This window comes from Anser anser (genome assembly GCF_964211835.1).
Source record: "Anser anser genome assembly, chromosome: 2".
In the NCBI taxonomy this organism is placed as follows: Eukaryota; Metazoa; Chordata; class Aves; order Anseriformes; family Anatidae; genus Anser; species Anser anser.
The window spans coordinates 67,057,622-67,063,621 of record NC_139721.1 but is presented as its reverse complement, the minus strand read 5'-3'; positions in this window follow the sequence as shown (position 1 = coordinate 67,063,621).

The following is a 6,000-nucleotide window of genomic DNA, read 5'->3' as shown; positions in this document are numbered from 1 at the left end:
TACTAATTACTGATTCTAGTCAAGGCTTAATTCTTATTTATGTATGGCTGATGAGCACTACACCAGCAATGTGAAGTATTACTTTCATACAGTCCCTTTAAAATGCTCATAGTCTGATAAAAGTTAAATTTGTAATAGGAAATACTGTATTTACAATGTTATTCCTTTATTTGTAAAAAAATGGTGGAATTGATTCTTTAAATATATATATATATATATAAATTAGATAGATCATCTTCTGACCACAAGAATGAGAACTGGACTGAACTATTTAGTTAATCCTGGATACAAATTTATTTCCCTAATTTTCTGCAGAATTTGTTGAAGGAGAGGTTTTGTCTTAATAACAGACATTAAACTACACTTTTATCAGTATGCTGAAAAAGAAAATAATAATAAAGGATACTAGTACTCAAAACTCTTTCACTGCATGATTCAAGAAATGCCTGGCTGAACCCTGACTTGACTCTTGACTTGTCTTGACTCTACTAACAACCCAATACAATCCAATGGCAGGTGGTCACTTCGATCACAGAAGAATACTGATGGTAGCCATCTCTGTGTGTAGAGCAACTGAATTCCATGCTTAATACACAATCATACTTCATTCTTGAGATCCGGGACTTGATTTTTGGTCTACAGTTTCTAAAACTTAGAAAAAATACAGCATTGTTTTTTAAAGCTAACTTTTCTACTGCTTACTAATACTCGCTAAAAACTATCCCCATGCTTTCCTGACATGTTAACCATCTTCTTGGACAGATATGAAAAACCTCTGCGTAGGGGAGGGTGCAACACAAAAGAGTGAACGATACTTCTTATGAGGAATAGTGGAATAGTAGATAAGATCTTTAAAATATCTTGGGAATGACAAATCACTTTAAAAATTTTAAAGATCACTTTAAAATTCAGACAGACACCAAAAACCTGTAGGATGTTTCAGAAGTTTCCCTACTCGGAAGCTTGAATTTAATCATGCCTTATTAAGTTTTCTCACAAATTAATTAATTAAATAAAATAATATTAAATATAAGGAAATAAATATGTTTTTGGAAAGTTTTCTTAATACAAGGACAATTTTTGAAATTGTTACACCCTTCTCTATTTGTTTTTTGTTTTCTATTATAACCAACTATTCAAACTGCTGGACCTCAACTCTACAAACACAAAAAGGTACTGTGGATCTAGGAACACAAGTAGTACCACTGAACCATAAAAGAAATTTAAAAAAAAAAAAAAAAGAGAGATATCCCAACTAAAATAAAGAAAGAACAGTGATCATGAAATAAAACACAATACTTCCAAAAGTAACTTGAACAAAATCAAAAGAAAAAAGTTTTTCCCTGCTTTTGCTGCTGGGAAAGAGGGAGGCTGGATTTTTTATTTTTTTTTTTAAGAAAAGCTGTAGCTAAGCAGTCAGGTCATATTTGCCTCTCTGATTTGTCCCAGCTCCTCTGCAACCTGATGGTAGGGAACTAGTGGCTGGAGGGAAGATTGCTACTCTCCAGAGGCCCACAGAATCATAAAGATTGGTAAAGACTTCCAAGATCACCTGGTCCAACCACCACCCTACCACCACTATCACTCACAAAAACATGTCCCTAAGCACCACGTCCAACCTTTCCTTAAACACCCCCAGGGACAGACTCCACCGCCTCCCTGGGCAACCTGTTCCAACACCAAAACCACTCTATCCGAGAAAAAATTTCTCCTAATTTCCAACCTAAACCTCCCCTGCTGCAACTTGAAGATATTCCCTCCTGTCTTATCACTAGTTATCCGCAAGAAGCGGCTGACACCCAGTTCTCCACAACTTCCTTTCAGGTAGCTGTAGAGAGCAATAAGGTCTCTCCTGAGCATCCTCTTCTACAGAATAAACAGCCCCAGTTCCCTCAGCTGCTCCTCATAGGACTTGTGTTTCAGGCCCTTCACCAGCTTCACAGGGCATATTCCAGGGCCTCAATGTCCTTGTTGTAGTGAGGGGCCCAAAACTGAACACAGTACTCAAGGTGTGGCCTCACCAGAGCAGAGAGGGACAATCACCTCCCTAGTCCTGCTGGCTACACTATTCCTTATACAAGCCAGGATGCTGTTGGCCTTCTTGGCCACCTGGGCACACTGCCAGCTCATGTTCAGGAAAGCAACAATCAGCACCCCCAGATCCTTTTCCTCTGCACAGCTTTCCAGCCACTCTGCCCCAAACCTGTAGCGTTGCATGAGGTTGTTGTGGCCAAAGTGCAAGACCCAGCACTTAGCCACATTGAACCTCATCCCATTGGGCTCTTCCCATCAACCCGTCCTGTCCAGGTCCCTCTGCAGGGTCTTCCTACCCTCCAGCAGATCAACACTTCCCCCCCAACTTGGTATCATCTGCAAACTTACTGAGGGTGCACTCAATTCCCTCATCCAAATCATCAATAAAGATATTAAAGTGAATGGGCCCAAACACCAACCCCTGGGGAGCACTACTGGTGACTGGTCACCCTCTGGATTTCACTCCGTTCACCGCTACTCTCGGGGCCTGACCATCGAGCCAGTTTCTAACCCAGCAAAGAGTGTACATGTCCAAGCCATGGGCTGCCAGTTTCTCCTGGAGAACACTATGGGAGACCATGTCAAAGGCCTTGCTGAAGTCTAGGTAGACTACATTAACAGCCTTTCCTTCATCAACCAGGTGGTCACCCAGTCATAGAAGGAGATGAGATTGTTCATGCAGGACTTGCCTTTCATGAACCCATGCTGACTGGGCCTGATCCCCCAGTGGTCCCGCATACATTGCATGATTGTTTTCAAGATGACCTGTTCCATCACCTTTCCTGGCACCGAGGTCAGGCTGATAGGCCTGTAGTTCCCCAGGTCCTCCTTATGACCCTTCTTATAGATGGGCATCAAAAAAAACACCCCCATAAAACACATGCAGCTGGGTGATGCTTTTGTAGCACCTGGTGTAACTGGTAATGGGAGAGAAATGCAGCAAGCAGCAAACCTGAAGAAAGAGTGGAAAGACACCCTGTGAAGAGCACAAGGAGCCAGGCATCAAGGGTGACAGAAAGTAGATGACTTTCCAGCAGTCCCTAGGAATATTGAGAGTTTTCCCAATCAAGGGACAGAGAGATTGTTCTTGGATGGGACCTGCAGCATATGTATGCAGTGCTCTAGACCTCCTTCACACCTGACAGACTGCATTCTCACCTTCAGAAAACTATTTTCTAGGTTATGCTCTTCTGTTCTACTAAAACTCCATTTGAGACACTGGATGTCTTTGCTATGCTCATTCCAAAGGAAAGGAGGCAAAAGATGAAGCACTGCAGAATTGAAGCACTTCTCAATAGCAGTCGTACTAGAAAGCATAAATTTCAGAACAGTGTTTAAAAAAAAAAAAACAGTTATGCTTACAGACTTTCTTTGATTTTGTTTTACTGAAAATTGTGCCTTGGAACTTTCACAGATGTTTGTAGGCAGCTTCTGCTACAAACACATGATGATTCATATCAACATTAACCTAATGTTTATTATATACATATATATATATATATCATGTGTCTTTAAATATTTGTGCATGTATATAAAATATGCATTTTACTTATACATATATTTTATATAACTTTATATATTAAAATTAACATTCAGCAATAAAACAGACATTTACTAGTGACCAGATTTACTTTATGTCCAGTTCCTGATGTCTTTTGGCATTAAGAATTTGTGCATTTGATACATATGGATTAAAAACTTAATGGAAAAGAATCCTGTCTGATAAATTTAAGAGGCATTTCAGGCTGTGGTTTGGAACCACTGAAATGAATGCTATGAAACAAGTCAGGCCAATTTAAAATAAAATGAAAGGTCTTGTCTATTTCATTTGCCTTAAATATCTTTGTTGGTTCCACTTCTAAAGAATCTCCAGGAGGAATTATCTTTTAACAGGAACCAGTGTTCACCATTCATTTTTGTCAGGATTTAAACTTTGGAAATATCCCTCTGATTAAAGAAGAAATTTAGGGCATTACATCCTTTAAGTACTGCCCTCAAGATAAAATTTAGGCCTCTGGCAGTCAGGATTGCTCTGACTAGTAAACAATGCTTATACAGAAGTTGTTCTTTAGTTAAGCAGGGCTATTTTGGCTTTTTTTTTTTTTTTTGGTTCAAATATTTAACAGTTCTGTGCAAGTTCTGCAAGCTATATATATAAATGTCATAATAAATATTGTTTCTAATTAATATATATATATATAGGAATGACCTTGTTAATATATTAGGCAGCTACAGTGCCTAGAGGAAGTCAGCTAGATTCAGAAGTCACAAAGACAGAGACAAAAGGTAACTTCAAGCAAGTGAACCAAGACTGTATTTTCAAATCTAGATGAGAAAATTTTATCACATTTTTAGAGATTAAAACCCCATATTTGTTAATCCATATTTAGAGAGCTCAGTAATCTAATCAGATTCAGTACCTTTAATTAGCAGCTTCTCTCATTAGCATCCAGAAAGAAAATAAATACAGATGCTGAACTTAAGCACCTCTTAAAACACTGACATTGTTTTCTTTCACTTGTGCAGAAAATTGCTTTGAGCTTTTTTTTTTTAGGTACATCTTTATCTTTAGCAACGTATAATTATCCACAACATTGTAGTATCTGAGCATAAATGTAAATGTTTTCCTACAGTAGAAATAGCTCAGGGGAGAAAAATAAATATTTGTTGTATGTAACTCCGTCTCATGTTAGCACAATCCTCCAGGATCTTAGAGATGCGGGTTTGAATTCCTTTGAAGAGTGGTATGAGGTCTTATTTCCACATTGTGTGTAATCATTCTCTTGTGTTCACAGAAAGAGTGGATATGAACTCTGCAGCAGGTCTCAACTATGCAGATCCACTATCCACTACACCAAAGAATAGAATCCAGAAGAATTTGGACAGGATGAGTGTTTACACTGAAGTGTGCAATTTCTGTGGCCCAGCCCATCTCACTTGTGCCATTAGTGTAAGTGGCAGCAAATGCAAACAGACTTGACAACCATCATCATGCCTACATTGTTAGACATTTAGATTAATCCTGCCTTCACTATGTTAGATTATACACAGCAGGCAAGAAATCAATAATGAAGGGATCTATGGTGTGTACCAGTAACTGACCAGTATATGTTCTGCTCTTCTGCAGATCCTGAGAGCTAGGCTAATGACAGTGTGTGATTGATAATTACATCTGTTCTTTCTCTTCTGTCTGCCTGTTCTGCAGAAAGTGTCTTGGCTCTCTGTTAAGACAGGGTAAGCTTACTTTTTACATGCAGCCACACATGTTTTCAAAGGTATCATTTCTCCTACTGGAAGGGTATAACTTTCTGATGAAGTCATTGACATACAGCTTGAAATATGATACCATATGGAATCTGTTCTTTAGATTTCATGCACTTGTCATAAGAATGACTTGTGACTTTCTGTTAACTTCTGTTTTCAGACTTGTCAGTCTTAAAATAAAGTACCTTTTCTTGTATGTAATACAGTGGCTTCACTACTCTGACTTACAATATCTCTATATTGCCTCATCTGACTTATCTATTAAAAACAAAACAAAGTGTTGTTTGGTCAAGTATGTTCAGATCCTTCTGTTTTACGGTGTAACACTGCAGACTGATAGGCATTTATCACTTCAAAAGAATCTCTTGTAAATCAGACCGAACACTGAGACTAGCCATCTAATTTATCATCATGTACAAAGATTACAGTTCATCAAATAACAAGAGCAAAGCCATTTTTTTAAATTTTTTTTTCTTAGCCTTCTTAAATGAAAAGAGGTTTCCTTCACTTTGATAATATGTAAATAATAAATAAAAATGCCTGCTTATATGTTTCTTAACTAGCTTCTGTAACAACCCTGTGGTGATGAAAACTACTATCATCTGCTAACTTGCATAACTGGCATGGTTTTAAGAACTCTGAAGCCCTGCTTAAAGGCATGACTAATGTCAACAGAAAAGCATATTTCCCACCTACACAAGT